The sequence below is a fragment of the Bos taurus genome, chromosome 24 (assembly GCF_002263795.3).
Source record: "Bos taurus isolate L1 Dominette 01449 registration number 42190680 breed Hereford chromosome 24, ARS-UCD2.0, whole genome shotgun sequence".
Taxonomy (NCBI): domain Eukaryota; kingdom Metazoa; phylum Chordata; class Mammalia; order Artiodactyla; family Bovidae; genus Bos; species Bos taurus.
In genome coordinates, this window is record NC_037351.1 from 29,746 (window position 1) to 45,337 (window position 15,592).

A 15,592-nucleotide genomic window follows, 5' to 3' on the forward strand; every position below is an offset into this window, starting at 1 on the left:
TATTGACTGATGTATTGCCTATGGGTGAATCCATGCTGCAAGATACAAAAGTGCAGCGCTGAAATTGAGAGTATGTGGCCCACAAAGGCTAAAGGATTTACTGTACAGCTTTTTCCAGAAAAAAGTGCTGCTCCCTGTTCTATTAAATTAAGTCACTAGAGTTGAGATGTTTATATGTTAAGATATGGCAGCTTCTTAAATAATAAATGTACTATACTTCCCATAAACCTAGACTACAAATTGAAAAATAGAATACCAGCTTTTTTGCAATTTCAATAATAAATGTAAGAATAAAAAAGAATTGTGCTCATATTTGTAATAGTAATGCAAGTTGTATTATCTTAAGAAAACCAATGGTTTTTACAGAAAATGAAACTCACAACAAAATGTTAAAGAAAGGGTAAAAAACACTATAATATGATTCATATTGTATAAGTTTTACATCCAAACACATCAATATGTCCCTCAGATACAGAGAAAGTGCAAGTCATTCAGTTGTGTCAGACTCTTTGCGACCCCAATGGCCTGTACAGTCCATGGACTTCTCCAGGCCAGAATAATGGAGTAGGTAGCCTTTCCCTTGTCCACGGGGTCTTCCCAACCCAGGGATCAAACCCAGGTCTTCCGCATTGCAGGCAGGTTATTTACCAGCTGAGCCACAAGGGAAGCCCAAGAATACTGAAGTGGGTAGCCTATCCCTTCTCCAGGGGATCTGCCTGACCAGGAATTGAACCGGGGTGTCCTGAATTGCAAGAGAATTCTTCACCAACTGAGCTATGAGGGAAGCCCACAGATACAGGAGGACAACCAGAAATTCAACAAAAATTAAGACTCTTTGGATTGTTGCCCAATAGCTGATTTTGCTTTTGTATATTTCTGCATTTTGCAAGTATTTAAAGACAAAAATATAGTGTCTAGTTCAACATTTTTAAAAGATCAATGGACTAGAGTGCATGATGAAATTGTTCCCCAAACTTTGGAAAAAATGCATATGCAACCAAAGTATCACAAGGGCATTATTTCATCTAATTGCCCCATTTGTGGTCTCAAGGCAATAGCTAAATAATACTCTGTAAGGTTAATCTCCTTGGGGTTTTGGTGGCATATATATGTTACAGTTTGATGTTAGGGTTCAGCTTTTTTGGTGTCCTTTTCTCTTGGTCAAGTCTGAATATATTTTTAATACATTATAAGAGAAATTCATTTTCTGAAATATTCATTGCAATATATTCTAGATTCCTGTTAACTATTTTTCAGGCTTATTACTATATTTAAAAAAAAATGACTTCTCAGCAAAAATTTTCCTGGAATCCATTAAACTTAGAAAAGAAGCTTTATTAAATGAGCCAAATTCTTCTACACTCAGGTGAGTTGATTTTTATTTCACTTTAAAAGGAATATAATATGTTCCTAATATGCTCCATTAATCTTTGCAGGAGGCAAACAAGCACATGTATAAATCTGCCAGATTACCTGTTTAGTTGACTAGAAGTCTTTGATTATTTATCTTTCACCACATATATTATTGTTCACCATGCTACATCACAAGGAAATTTTTTTGTTTTTTCTGGATCACAATATTTTCATTCCCTTTATACATACAAACTTTAATAATAAACAAGAACTATAAGTTGTCATTTGTGCTTATATGGATTTTATCCTGGAATAATGCTCTAAGAAACAAATTGAGGCTGAGATTTTATAATTTTATAGTTTCTAAAATGCCTGTTACAGGACTGAGCATATAGTGGGTCTGCAATGGGAAAATTATTCCGGGGTAATTGCACAGAAAAGAAGATAAATACTATGCACAGCACCTATGCTCACAGCTGAGCATGGCTGACACTTCCTGGACTACATGGGCGATTGGGAACATTGGCCCCAAGCCTGTTGACAAGTACAGAGTGTGGGAGGTGGAGTGAAAAGCTACAGGTGTGGAGAAGCAGTGCGGGGAAGAAGGAACAAGTGTGCATCAGAAATTGTATCCATCTTTGGTGAAGATTTCCCTTTCAACCCTGGACTATTCAAACTTTGTTACCATAGACATAGGGAACAAATCCTGACTTTTTTAAAAAGTGTTTTCAGTTAGAGAATATGTGCTCTATGATTTGTATGTTAAATTGAAACATACTTTCAGGGAATCAGGAATTAATCACATGTTTAAGAATGTAAAGGAATAACTGAAGAAAAAGAGTGGGAGAATATGTGAATGACATAGTTATACATGTACAGGAAATCTTGAAGTGTGATATGTGTTCTTGGAGTATAAATTTACAAAACCTGAGTGAAAATAACAAAGTGTTTAATTTCAACTCCTAATGAGATATAGAATTTTTAGAGAATTCTATGTGGAATGAACTTCCCTTATACTGAGTGCCATTTCAAGTTTTGGTAAGAATTTAGGAAGTACTTTGAAAAGAATGAATTTTAATGTCAGAAAAAGACAGTAGAGGCATTTTGGAGGGAAAGAGGCTAATTTTAAAAATAATAATAATTCAATGCACTCTTTTTCCCCATAAGTACTCTCATTCTATGCCTAGGTCAGGAAGATCCCCTGGAGGAGGGCATGACAACCCTTCCAGTGTTCTTGCCCAGAGAATCTCATGGACAGAGGAACCTGACAGGCTACAGTCCATGGAGTCACAAAAATGTCCGACAATACTGAGGGAATAACATTACATTTCATTCAAATTTTGCTTCAGATTTCTCTGAATCAACTTTTATATTTTGTCCACAGGAACCAAGAAAACCAGAGTGCTGAAGTCATTTTCATTCTCTTGGGCTTCTCAGAATATCCCGAACTCCAGATACCCCTTGTCCTATTATTCTTAACCATCTACTCCATCACTCTGCTGGGGAACCTGGGCGTGATCCTAATTATCAAGATAAATCCCAAACTCCACACCCCTATGTACTACTTCCTCAGACATTTGTCCTTTGTTGATCTCTGTTACTCAACAGTAGTTACACCCAAGGTACTAGAAAACTTGATTGTGGAAGACAGAACCATCTCCTTCACAGGATGCATCATGCAATTCTTCTTTGCCTGCATATTTGTGGTGACAGAGACATTCCTGTTGGCAGTGATGGCATATGACCGATTTGTGGCCATTTGCAACCCTCTTCTCTACACAGCTGTCATGTCCCAGAAGCTTTGTTCCTTATTGGTGGGTGCATCATACTCTTGGGGTACAGTCTGTTCCCTGACTCTTACCCACTTTTTATCCGAATTGTCCTTTAGAGGAAATAATATCATAAATAACTTTGTGAGCACGCAGCCATTGTTGCTCTTTCCTGCTCTGACCCCTACATTAGCCAGGAGATCATTTTAGTCTCTGCCATGTTTAATGAAATAAGCAGCCTGATAATTATTCTCACCTCCTATGTTTTCATTTTTATCACTGTCCTGAAGATGCCTTCAACTGGGGGGCACCACAAAGCCTTCTCCACCTGTGCCTCCCACCTGACTGCCATTACCGTCTTCCACGGGACCATCCTTTCCCTCCACTGTGTTCCTAACTCCAGAAGTTCATGGCTCATGGTCAAGGTGGCCTCTGTCTTTTACATAGTGGTCATCCCCATGCTGAACCCACTGATCTACAGCCTCAGGAACAAAGGTGTGAAAGAGACTGCTAGGAAGCTGCTGCTAAGTCGCTTCAGTCGTGTCCAACTCTGTGCAACCCCATAGAAGGCAGCCCACCAGGCTCCACCGTCCCTGGGATTCTCCAGGCAGGAACACTGGAGTGGGTTGCCATTTCCTTCTCCAATGCATGAAAGTGAAAAGTGAAAGTGAAGTCGCTCAGTCCTGTCTGACTCTTAGCGACCCCATGGACTGCAGTCCACCAGGCTCCTCCATCCATGGGATTTTCCAGGCAAGAGTACTGGAGTGGGTTGCCATTGCCTTCTCCAGCTAGGAAGCTAGTCAATACCAAATTATTATGTCAATGAATGTAAAATGGCTTAGGTTTGCTTTTTCATTTACAAGAGCACTGTGGAGAACTGTCCAAGTTTTGTAGCATTTTTTAATAGCATTTCAAATTCCAATTTTTAGGAAGGAAAACAGTGCACACATTTAACAAAATTCCCTTGTTGATACATCATTCAACCACTTTAGTAAACTGTAGAGACTTAACAATAAAATAATAAATAACACCTAATTAAAGCCTAGACTATTGAAGTCTCTAGATAAAGTGTTTGTCATGTAAAGATTTCTGAGTAAAGACACATTACCATTTGGCTGTTCAGGTGAGTCTTCTTTTTTTCTTTTCTTTAAGTTGTTATAAGTCAATTGAAGAGTGGATTTGAGTTGTCATGAAAGTTTATAGTTAACCATGAGGGAGTTACATCAGTTTAATCATAGTAATTAAGAGTTGTTCAACACTAAGACACTAAAGTTAAAAGACATTCCTGTGCTTAGTTGCTCAGTTATGTCTGACTCTTTACAATTCTATGGGCTTTAGCCTGCCAGGCTCCTGTGTCCATGGAAAGAATATTGGAGTGGGTAGCCATTCTCTTCTCCAGGGTATCTGCATGACCAGTAATCAAACGTATGTCTCCTGCATTGCAGGCAGATTCTTTACCATCTAAGGTACCAGGGAAGCCTAAATTTAAAGGATATATTTATTTAACACCACATAGAAAGAATTGGTACATTATAAGTGCAAAGAAGTCATGTCTCTGTCCCCACAGAATCCTGAATAAGATTTGGTAAAATTCTACTTGTTAATATAAAATTTATTTGTTTTTTGTACACAAATCATCAAAAATAAAATTAAGAAATGCACACTTCAGAAATAGTTTCAGCTAAATCTAAAACAGTATTTCATGTCAGTCAAATTATATATAAAATAGCTATTGATGTACAATGATAACATAACAGAGAACTTCATTGGTAAGTAACATTAATGGTGGATTGAATGGGGGCCCTGCTAATATCAATTAGAGAATCTTGGTTAACCTGATTTAATTTTGCCCAACTAGCAAACTCATGGACTTCCCTGGTGGCTCAGATGATAAAGAATCTGCTTGCAATGCAGGAGACCTTGGTTCTGTCCCTGGGTGGGGAAGATCCCCTGGAGAAAGGGAGGGCAACCCACTCCAGTATCCTTGCCTGGAGAATCCCATGACAGAGGAGCCTGGTGGGCTTCAGTCCATGGAGTTACAAAGATTCAGACACGACTGAGCAACTAACACACTTCACAGTGAACTCACATCCAGTCTAAGGAGTGAATCCTATGTGCTGTGGTGCTTCCCAGGTGGCACTAGTGGTAAGAACCTGCTACCAGTGCAGGAGACGTAGGAGACATGGGTTCAGTCCCTGGGTTGGGAGGATCCTCTGGAGGAGGGCATGGCAACCCATTCCAGTATTCTTGCCTGGAGAATTCCATAGACAGTGAAGCCTGGTGGGCTAAAGTCCATAGAGTGGCAAGGAATCAAACACCACTGAAGCGACTTAGCATGCACCCACCTTGATATCAGGTGTACCCAGACCCTCCTCCCTAAATAGACTCTACTATCACATAAGATATATATTATCTGCCAGAAATTGGGGGAAAAGCCTAACACCTCTTTGTGAAAGACTATTTTTTTTTCCCTGCTAAGCATTTTGTCTAATAGTAATTCTATGTTCATCCATGTGAGAGGAACCACCAAACTTATTCTACAGTGTCTGTAGCATTTTAGATTCCCAGGCATAATATATAACTCTTCTGGTTGCTTCATATCCTTGCTAATCATTGCTATTATATACTTTTATTATAGCAAATCCAGTGGATATAAATTGATATCTCATCATGACATTGATTTGCATTTTCCTAATAACTAAATATGTTGAGAATATTTTCACATGCTTGTTGGACATTTGTAAATTTTGTGTTGTATCTGCTTTGACTTTTTGTCTTTATTGTTTCTTTTCTGTACCTTTTCTTTTCACTTTATTGATAATGTTTTTAATATACAAATATTTTAAATTTTGAGGAAGTTCAATTTAGCAATTTATTTATTTATTTTTGTTGCTGATGTTTTTGTTTCCCTATATAAGAATCTACTGCCAAATTCAAGGGCATGAAATGTAAGGCCTGTGTTTTTCTTGTAAGAGTTATAATTTATGCTCTTTCATTCAGGTCCGTGTTCACTTTCTGAGTTAACTGTTGTATATAATATGAGGTAAGTGTCCAATCCCGTAATTTTACTTGTGAATGCCCAATTGTCCTGGCCTCATTTATTTGAGGAAGAATCTATTCTTTCTCCAATGAATATTAAGAGAATCATAACCTCAGAAGCACCATGATGATGGTGAGGTACAAGTTGGGAGAAATCAGAGCCCGTATAGGGCACAGCTGCCCAGTCAAAATGTATTTTGAATCTTCCACTAGTGAGAAATAAGCTTGTTGTTATTGTTGTTCAGTCACTAAGTCGTGTCCGAGTCTTTGCCACCCCATGGACTGCAGCACGCCAGGCTTCCCTGCCCTTCACTGTCTCCTGGAGTTTGCTCACACTCATATCCATTGAGTCGGTGATGCCATCTGACCATCTCATCCTCTGCTGCCCTCTTCTCCACTAGCCTTCAGTCATTCCCAGCATCAGGGTCTTTTCCAGTGAGTCAGCTCTTCATGTCAGGCGGCCAAAGCACTGGACCTTCAGCTTCAGCATCAGTCCTTCCAATGAATATTCAGGGTTGATTTCCTTCAGGATTGACTGGTTGGATTTTGCTGTCCGAAGGACTCTCAGGAGTCTTCCCCAGCACCACAATTTGAAAGAACAATTCTTCGGCACTTTGTCTTCTTTATGGTCCAGCTCTCACATCCCCCCTGACTACTGGGAACACCATGGCTTTGACTATATGGACTTCTGTTGGCAAAGTGATGTCTCTGGTTTTGAATATGCTGCCTAGTTTTGTCATAACTTTCCTCCCACGGAGCAACTGCATTTTAATTTCATGGGTGCAGTCACCATAAAGCAATGATTTTGGAGCCCAAGAAAGTAAAATCTTTCACTGCTTGCACTTCAGCTCCTTCTGCATCAAGTTATTATTATTATTAACCTGTGTCCTTAAAGCCAAGATAGGTAGTTACCAAAATTAGTGAAAATATAATCCTTTTCATAAACAGATATTTTTAGAAAACATATCATCCAAAATTTCATTTTAGATTCAGTAATAAATATAAACATCTGAGAACATTCTACATTTGAAAATCCAGTGGAAGCTGTTTTCTATCAATAGAATCAATAGTGTAAATATAAAATAAAGTTTATAGTACAAATATTGTAAAGTACAAAATAAACAGTATAATTATAGTTTAGCAGCCATATGTTTAGAAACATAAGAATATATATATACCTTCATAAGAAAATTTTAAAAATTAAATATGGATTAATAAAAGATAAATCTATTGCCATATAATTTCCCCTTGTGGATTTATGTATTTTATATCCACACAAAAATTTTAAAAATGGTGTTGTTTATTTTTTAAGATTAAATGAGTAAAGTTGATAATACAAATGGCCTAAGGCTTTAGGGAAATAATATACAATCAATATACCACCTGGGACAGAGTTCAGAGTTAAAATGTAATTCGTTGAATTGCAGTCATCAAGGCAGTACCTCAGTTATATTCTCTAGTTCTCACATCCCTAAGGTCATGATGGTATATATTTGTGATACAGTTTGGTGCCAGGATTTACTTTTCAGGCTTGATCTTATCTTTGGTATCTCTGAGTTTTCTTAACAGGTTGGAAAATCATTAAGTATGAAATAATTAATGAAAAATATTGGGCACTTTTACTACCCTTTTCAGGTGTGTTTCTATCAAGTCCTAAGCAGCAGCATTGCTGGAGTTCATTAATCTTAGCAAAGAATTCTTCACTAAATGACTCATTCAAGTTCTTCTGTATTTAGGTGAGTTGACTCATATCTCTTTTGTTTTACTTAAAAAAGAAAATACAAAGATCCAGTAATCTCTGTAGGAGACAGACACATGTGTAGAACAAGGTGTGCACAAAGAACCACGTTTTGGCTGAGAAGGTTTATGGAGTTATATTCCAATTCTTTCTTTCAAATAATTTGTATCCTAGTTTTCTCATTGGGTATCAAACATAAAGTCGGAAATGGAGAATTCTTCTTTTGGCAAAAGGAGAAGGCCCACAGAGTGGGCCTTGTCTTCAAGATTTTCCTGTAATTTTCTAGAAATAAAGTGACAGTAACAACCATATTTATAAATAATAGGGATATAACCTACAGTAATTGTGAGTGATAGATATGCAAGTTTGTCTGTATACAGAGGGGATGAAACAAAGTAGATGGTAAAATAAAGCAAACATCATAAGAAAGAATAAAATGGGGATTAAATTATAAAGAAATAGGCATGTACTATATAGCAGAGGTTGATAAATCCACCTTCACTAAGAAGGATGTATTAAGTATAATGAGGTTGAATTTATAGATCCAAGCAGTTTTTGGAAAAGTCATACTGAATAATGTTAATGTTATACATTTGCTATTAACATTTATTTGGAATCTTGAAGTCACTGTTATATTAAACAATCATGGAAAATTATTCTCATAATCTTGCACAGAGCATTTTTTTTAATTTTATTTTATTTTTAAACTTTACATAATTGTATTAGTTTTGCCAAATATCAAAATGAATCCGCCACAGGCATACATGTGTTCCCCATCCTGAACCCTCCTCCCTTCTCCCTCCCCACACCATCCCTCTGTGTCGTCCCAGTGCACCAGCCCCAAGCATCCAGTATCGCGCATCAAACCTGGACTGGCAACTCGTTTCTTACATGATATTCTACATGTTTCAATGTCACTCTCCCAAATCTTCCCACCCTCTCCCTCTCCCACAGAGTCCATAAGACTATTCTATACATCAGTGTCTCTTTTGCTGTCTCGTATACCAGGTTATTGTTACCATCTTTCTAAATTCCATATATATGCGTTAGTATACTGTATTTCTGTTTTTCCTCCTGGCTTACTTCACTCTGTATAATAGGCTCCAGTTTCATCCACCTCATTAGAACTGATTCAAATGTATTCTTTTTAATGGCTGAGTAATACTCCATTGTGTATATGTACCACTGATTTCTTATCCATTCATCTGCTGATGGACATCTAGGTTGCTTCCATGTCCTGGCTATTATAAACAGTGCTGCGATGAACATTGGGGTACACGTGTCTCTTTCCCTTCTGGTTTCCTCAGTGTGTATGCCCAGCAGTGGGATTGCTGGATCATAAGGCAGTTCTATTTCCAGTTTTTTAAGGAATCTCCACACTGTTCTCCATAGTGGCTGTAGTAGTTTGCATTCCCACCAACAGTGTAAGAGGGTTCCCCTTTCTCCACACCCTCTCCAGCACTTATTATTTGTAGACTTTTGGATTGCAGCCATTCTGACTGGTGTGAAATGGTACCTCATAGTGGTTTTAATTTGCATTTCTCTGATAATGAGTGATGTTGAGCATCTTACTGGACATTTCATTGCACTCCAGAGAGAAAAAATACAGCTCCACCCACCAGAACACCGACACAAGCTTCCCTAACCAGGAAACCTTGACAAGCCACCTGTACAAACCCACACACAGTGAGGAAACGCCACAGAGCATTTTAAATTGAAGGAATGTGGCTGGAATAATTGTCATAATCAATCTTTGCAGTGCTGAGACCTTACGAAGTATTGTTACAGAGGATCTGTTGTGGACATGGTCTTTGGAAGATATCTTTCTTACAAGTTCATCACGTGGGAATCAGAGAAAGCTATAGTGTGGTGAGAAAACCTAGAGGAAAATAAGGAAACATGCGTCTTAAAGCAAGTGTTCTAATGAAATTCTAATATATAAAAGGTAAATATCTGTTCTACCATGTCTTACAGCATTTAAATTTATTATTGAAGTATCTAGTTCCAATCTAGTGATTTAAAATTTATATTACTGTTCTTTATCTTACTATAGAGGAAATGCGTTGTGATCAGTAATAATCAAGAAATATTCTGGTGTCCCATTTGAAATAGGTGTTTTCCAGCCACTTTTCTTTGGAAGAACTAAAAACTTAATTCAAAATGGCAGAGTATATATTTGATCCATTCTGAAGCCTATATGCTTTCTCCAGTACTTTCACAGTTATTTTTGTCACCCAAACTCCAAAATCTGCTACAATGGAAAAAAAAAAGAGTTTTCTGTTCAATATTGTTTCAACTATTATCACAGGAAGCATAGCACATTTTGTTTTGAAACTTCTGCTGAATAATACAATTGGCTATGAAGAATACATTTAAACATTTTCAAAATTAATTCAACATAAGTGAAAAAGTTTAGTATGTCTTATAGCATAGCTCCAGAATGGGTTGAGAATTTGGAATAACTAGGAATAAGAAAGGAATTGAAAGGAGATACAACAACCAGGAAAATATATTAACTGTTTTCCAGAGATGTTGCCATTATACAAATTAGCATATAAGTTAATTGTCTCATAGCTCAGGAGGTGAGGCAGGTAAGAAACTGTGGAACCTAATGACATGTTTTTCTCCAATACATGTAATTAGATTGTCATATCAGGTGTTTTCACAAAGCTCAGAGACACGCAAAGACAATGTCTCCTGAAAGCAGCTGATAATAATGAGTTTTATTATTTGAAATAAACCAGGAACTAATCTGTTTTAGTTCTTTGTTTCTGAAGATCATACACAATGAAAATTATTATTGGCTGTATAATTGACATACAAGTGAACATTAGCATTTGAAATAAAGCAGAAGTATAGCATTTACAGAAACACTGTAAACAGAGACCCAGTGAGCTTCTCAACACATTTTTCTATTCTCTTGCCTATTTCAAAGTTTAGTTTTTACTCTTCTGGATCAACACTGATATTTTGTCCACAGGAACCAAGCAAACCAGAGTGCTGAGGTCACTTTCATTGTCTTGGGCTTCTCAGAATATCCTCAGCTCCAGCTGCCTCTGTTTCTGGTCTTCCTGACCATCTACACGGTCACTGTGCTAGGGAACCTGGGCATGATCCTGATCATGAAGTCCAGTTCCAGGCTCCACATGCCCAGGTACTTCTTTCTCAGCCACTTTTCCTTCGTTGATTTCTGTTACTCAACATTAGTTACACCCAAGCTACTAGAAAACTTGGTTGTGGAAGACAGAACCATCTCCTTCACAGGATGCCTAATACAATTCTTCTTTGTCTGCATATTTGTGGTGACAGAGACATTCCTGTTGGCAGTGATGACATATGACCGATTCGTGGCCGTTTGTAACCCTCTTCTCTATGCTGTTGTGATGTCCCAGAAGCATTGTTCCTTGCGGTTGTCTGCATTATACTCTTGGAGTATAGCCTGTTCCTTAATATACACATACTTTTTATCAATGTTATCCTTTTGTGGGACTAAGTTCATAAATAACTTTGTCTGTGAGCACACAGCCATTGTTGCTGTTTCCTGCTCTGACCCCTACATTAACCAGGAGACCATTTTAGTCTCTGCCACATTCAATGAAGTAAGCAGCCTGATGATTATTCACACCTCCTTCATTTTTATCACTGTCTTAAGGATGCTTTCGACTGGGGGGCACCACAGTCTTCTCCACCTGTGCCTCCCACCTGACCACCATTACCATCTTCCATGGGACCATCCTTTTCCTCTGTTGCTGCTGCTGCTAAGTCGCTTCAGTCGTGTCCGACTCTATGCGACACCATAGACTGGACTATGCAGCCCACCAGGCTCCCCCGTCCCTGGGATTCTCCAGGCAAGAACACTGGAGTGGGTTGCCATTTCCTTCTCCGATGCATGAAAGTGAAAAGTGAAAGTGAAGTCGCTCAGTCGTGTCCAACTCTTAGTGACCCCATGGACTACAGCACACCAGGCTCCTCCATCCATGAGATTTTCCAGGCAAGAGTACTGGAGTGGGTGCCATTGCCTTCTCCACCCTTTTCCTCTATTGTGTTCCTAACTCCAGAAGTTCATGGCTCATGGTCAAGGTGGCCTCTGTCTTTTACACAGTGGTCATCCCCATGCTGAACCCAGTGATCGACAGCCTCAGGAACAAAGATGTGAAAAAGTCAGTGAAGAAATTAATCAATATTAAATTGTTCTGTGATAAAATGTAAAGCTAGAAAGATTTTTTGAGAATAAGAGTTTCTCAATAGCAAATCGAATCATAAACCTATTTTAACTGTGCAATTGACAGGCCAATTTCTGTTCACTCTTTTATTAAAGTAACTTTAAAATTAAAAATAGAAATAAAAGACTACTTCAACTAAAAGTTTGATACAAACATTGAATTGTAATTTTTTGTGTGTGTAATATCTGACCTTGTATTTTATTTGTCCTGGTTAAATTTCAGTTTAATTCAAGTCATGTGAACTGCAGGACTTTTAAAAGGATCTGAAGAGTTATAGCCTACAGTAAAGAAGTTTACATCCTAATGTAAAAGTAGTACATTAAAAGCTGCTCAGCGTAAAACTCCAAGTATCTTAAGACTTTATTAATTCCATAAGAAACACTTTGGCTTTGGAAGATTCCCAGGCAAACAAATTTGAAATATATCTAACTTAAATAGTTCATAATATGGTATAGTTTAAATATAATTGATAATATAACCAGATATAAATTATTTTCTATGTGCTAGTGCAAGAAAATAATACAAATGTTGGAGATGCAGTGTATACCTATCACTTAAGGTTTTTCCACGTACATTATTGTGGTTGTACATTTTAAAATGTATTTATCTATCTCTTTTACTAGAAATTTTACTTAGGTAGTTTTCGATTCATTTTAAGTTACAATATCTTTAAACCAGTTCTCCCATGGTAGTATAATATAACCAACAAATTGATTATGATTTAGTGTACAGATTTCAGTAAAGCATTAGCTATTTATTGATGAAAAAGAAACATTTATGAACTCCAGGAGGTTGCAACAACAGCTATTTTTGAAATAGTGACTTTATTGAGGCAGCTCTGCTGATATGAGGCAGGTCACTTGAGCTTCAAGACTGAGCTAATGGACCAACTTATCTTCAGTCTACAGACCTGTATGTAAATCGTCCTCCTTGGACCATTCTTATGTTGGAAGCAATCAAGTCCCTGTTTGGGTCTCATCTATGTTTGGGTCAAAGTAAAAAAAAAAAGGCTAAACCCAGAGGCAAGGTTTGAAAATTTTTGCTTCTTGTAGAGCTGTTATGTTTTAGGTCAGGGGTATAGGGTGACATGAAGAAGTTGGCTCAGTATTTGCGCATGTGTGATGCGTGCCTTCTCAGTCAGGTCTGACATTGTGATGCCATAGACTATAACCCCTCACGCTCCTTTGTTCATGGAATTTTCCAGGCAAGAATACTGGAGTGGGTCACCATTTCCTCCTCTAGGGGAACTTCCCAATACAGGAATCTAATCCAGGCCTATCAGGATTGAACAGAGTCTCTTGCGTCTCCTTCATTGGCAGGCAGATTCTTTACCACTAGCACCACCTGGAAAGCCTTGGCTCAATATTCACCAAAGATTAATTACAACATTTACCTCATCAAAGATATTCTTTCTTGATAATTCCAGGTAATTCTATAGCAAATAGCAGAGAATCCATGACTATGACTGGTTTTACCAAAGGTTTTAATAACTGATGGGTCATTGGATTGCTTTAAGGAAATGACTGATTGCGATTAAATATAAGAACTTCCCTTTCCTATTTGTGTCTTACTAACTGAGCGACTGAACTGAACTGACCTGAACGGGTTTCCCTGGCTTCCCTGGTGGCTCAGATGGTTAAGTGTCTGACTGCAATGTGGGAGACCTGGGTTCGATCTCTGGGTCAGGAAGATCCTCTGGAGAAGGAAATAGCAACCCACTCCAGTATTCTTGCCTGGAGAATCCCATGGACGGAGGAGTCTGGTGGGCTACAGTCCACCGGGTGGCTAAGAGTTGGACACGACTGAGCAACTTCACTCACTTCACTCAATGGGCTTCCCTGGTGGCTCAGACGGTAAAGTGTCTGACTCCAATGCGAGAGCCCTGGGTTCAATCCCTGGGTCAGGAATATCCCCTGGAGGAAGAAATGGCAACCCACTCCAGTACTCTTGCCTGGAGAATTCTATGGATAGACGAGCCTGGTGGGCTGCAGTCCATGGGGTCGCAAAGAGTTGGACACGACTGAGTGACTTCACTTCAATCATGATTAAGGTTTATAAGCAGAAAGTAGGGAGAGGCCATGTGTTGTAGTTATAATTCAACATATTAAATATTAACATTTCCTTCCATGATTTAAAAGCACAGGTGGCTGCGACGGGTGCACTAAGCACGGCCTAGAGGAGCTACCCCACGTCCGAGGTCAGGGGTAGAAGCTGGGAGGACCCCATGCCCGAAGGGTGGTGGCGAAGAGGAGCTACCCCACGTCCGAGGTCAGGGGCGGCGATGAGAGGAGTTACCCCACGTCCGAGGTCAGGGGCGGCAGCTGGGAGGAGATACCCAAAGCCCTTAAGCCCGAGGCCAGGGGCAGCGGGTGGGAGGAGCTATCCCACGCCCAAGGCCAGGGGCAGTGGCCGGGAGGACCAACCCCACGTCCAAGGAGCTGTGGCTGCGCGGGCGCAGGAGGGCCTAGAGGAGCTATCCCATGTTGAAGGTCAGGAAGAGCGGTGGTGAGGAGATACCCCTCGTCCAAGGTAAGGAGCATTGGCTGCGCTTTGCTGGAGCAGCCATAAAGAGATACCCCATGCCCAAGGTAAGAGAAACCCAAGTAAGATGGTAGGTGTTGCAAGAGGGCATCAGAGGACAGACACACTGAAACCATACTCACAGAAAACTAGTCAATCTAATCACACTAGTACCACAGCCTTGTCTAACTCAATGAACCTAAGCCATGCCTGTGGGGTAAACCAAGATGGGCGGGTCATGGTGGAGAGATCTGACAGAATGTGGTCCACTGAAGAAGGGAATGGAAAACCACTTGAGTATTCTTGCCTTGAGAACCCCATGAACAGTATGAAAAGGCAAAATGATAGGATACTGAAAGAGAAACTCCCCAGGTCAGTAGATGCTCAGTATGTTACTGGAGATCAGTGGAGAAATAACTCCAGAAAGAATGAAGGGATGGAGCCAAAGCAAAAATAATACCCAGCTGTGGATGTGACTGGTGATAGAAGCAAGGTCTGATGCTGTAAAGAGCAATATTGCATAGGAACCTGGAATGTCAGGTCCATGAATCAAGGCAAATTGAAAGTGGTCAAACAAGAGATGGCAAGAGTGAATGTCGACATTCTAGGAATCAGCGAACTGAAATGGACTGGAATGGGTGAATTTAACTCAGATGACCATTATATCTACTACTGTGGGCAGGAATCCGTCAGAAGAAATGGAGTAGCCATCATGGTCAACAAAAGAGTCCGAAATGCAATACTTGGATGCAATCTCATAAACGACAGAATGATCTCTGTTCGTTTCCAAGGCAAACCATTCAATATCACAGTAATCCAAGTCTATGCCCCAACCAGTAACACTGAAGAAGCTGAAATTGAACGGTTCTATGAAGACCTACAAGACCCTTTAGAACTAACACCCAAAAAAGATGTCCTTTTCATTATAGGGGACTGGAATGCAAAAGTAG

At 39.2% G+C, this 15,592-nt stretch overlaps 2 pseudogenes; both read left to right on the forward strand.

The window, feature by feature from the left end:
• OR5D82P (olfactory receptor family 5 subfamily D member 82, pseudogene) lies at positions 2,733 to 3,688 on the forward strand (annotated as a pseudogene).
• OR5D54P (olfactory receptor family 5 subfamily D member 54, pseudogene) lies at positions 10,854 to 11,661 on the forward strand (annotated as a pseudogene).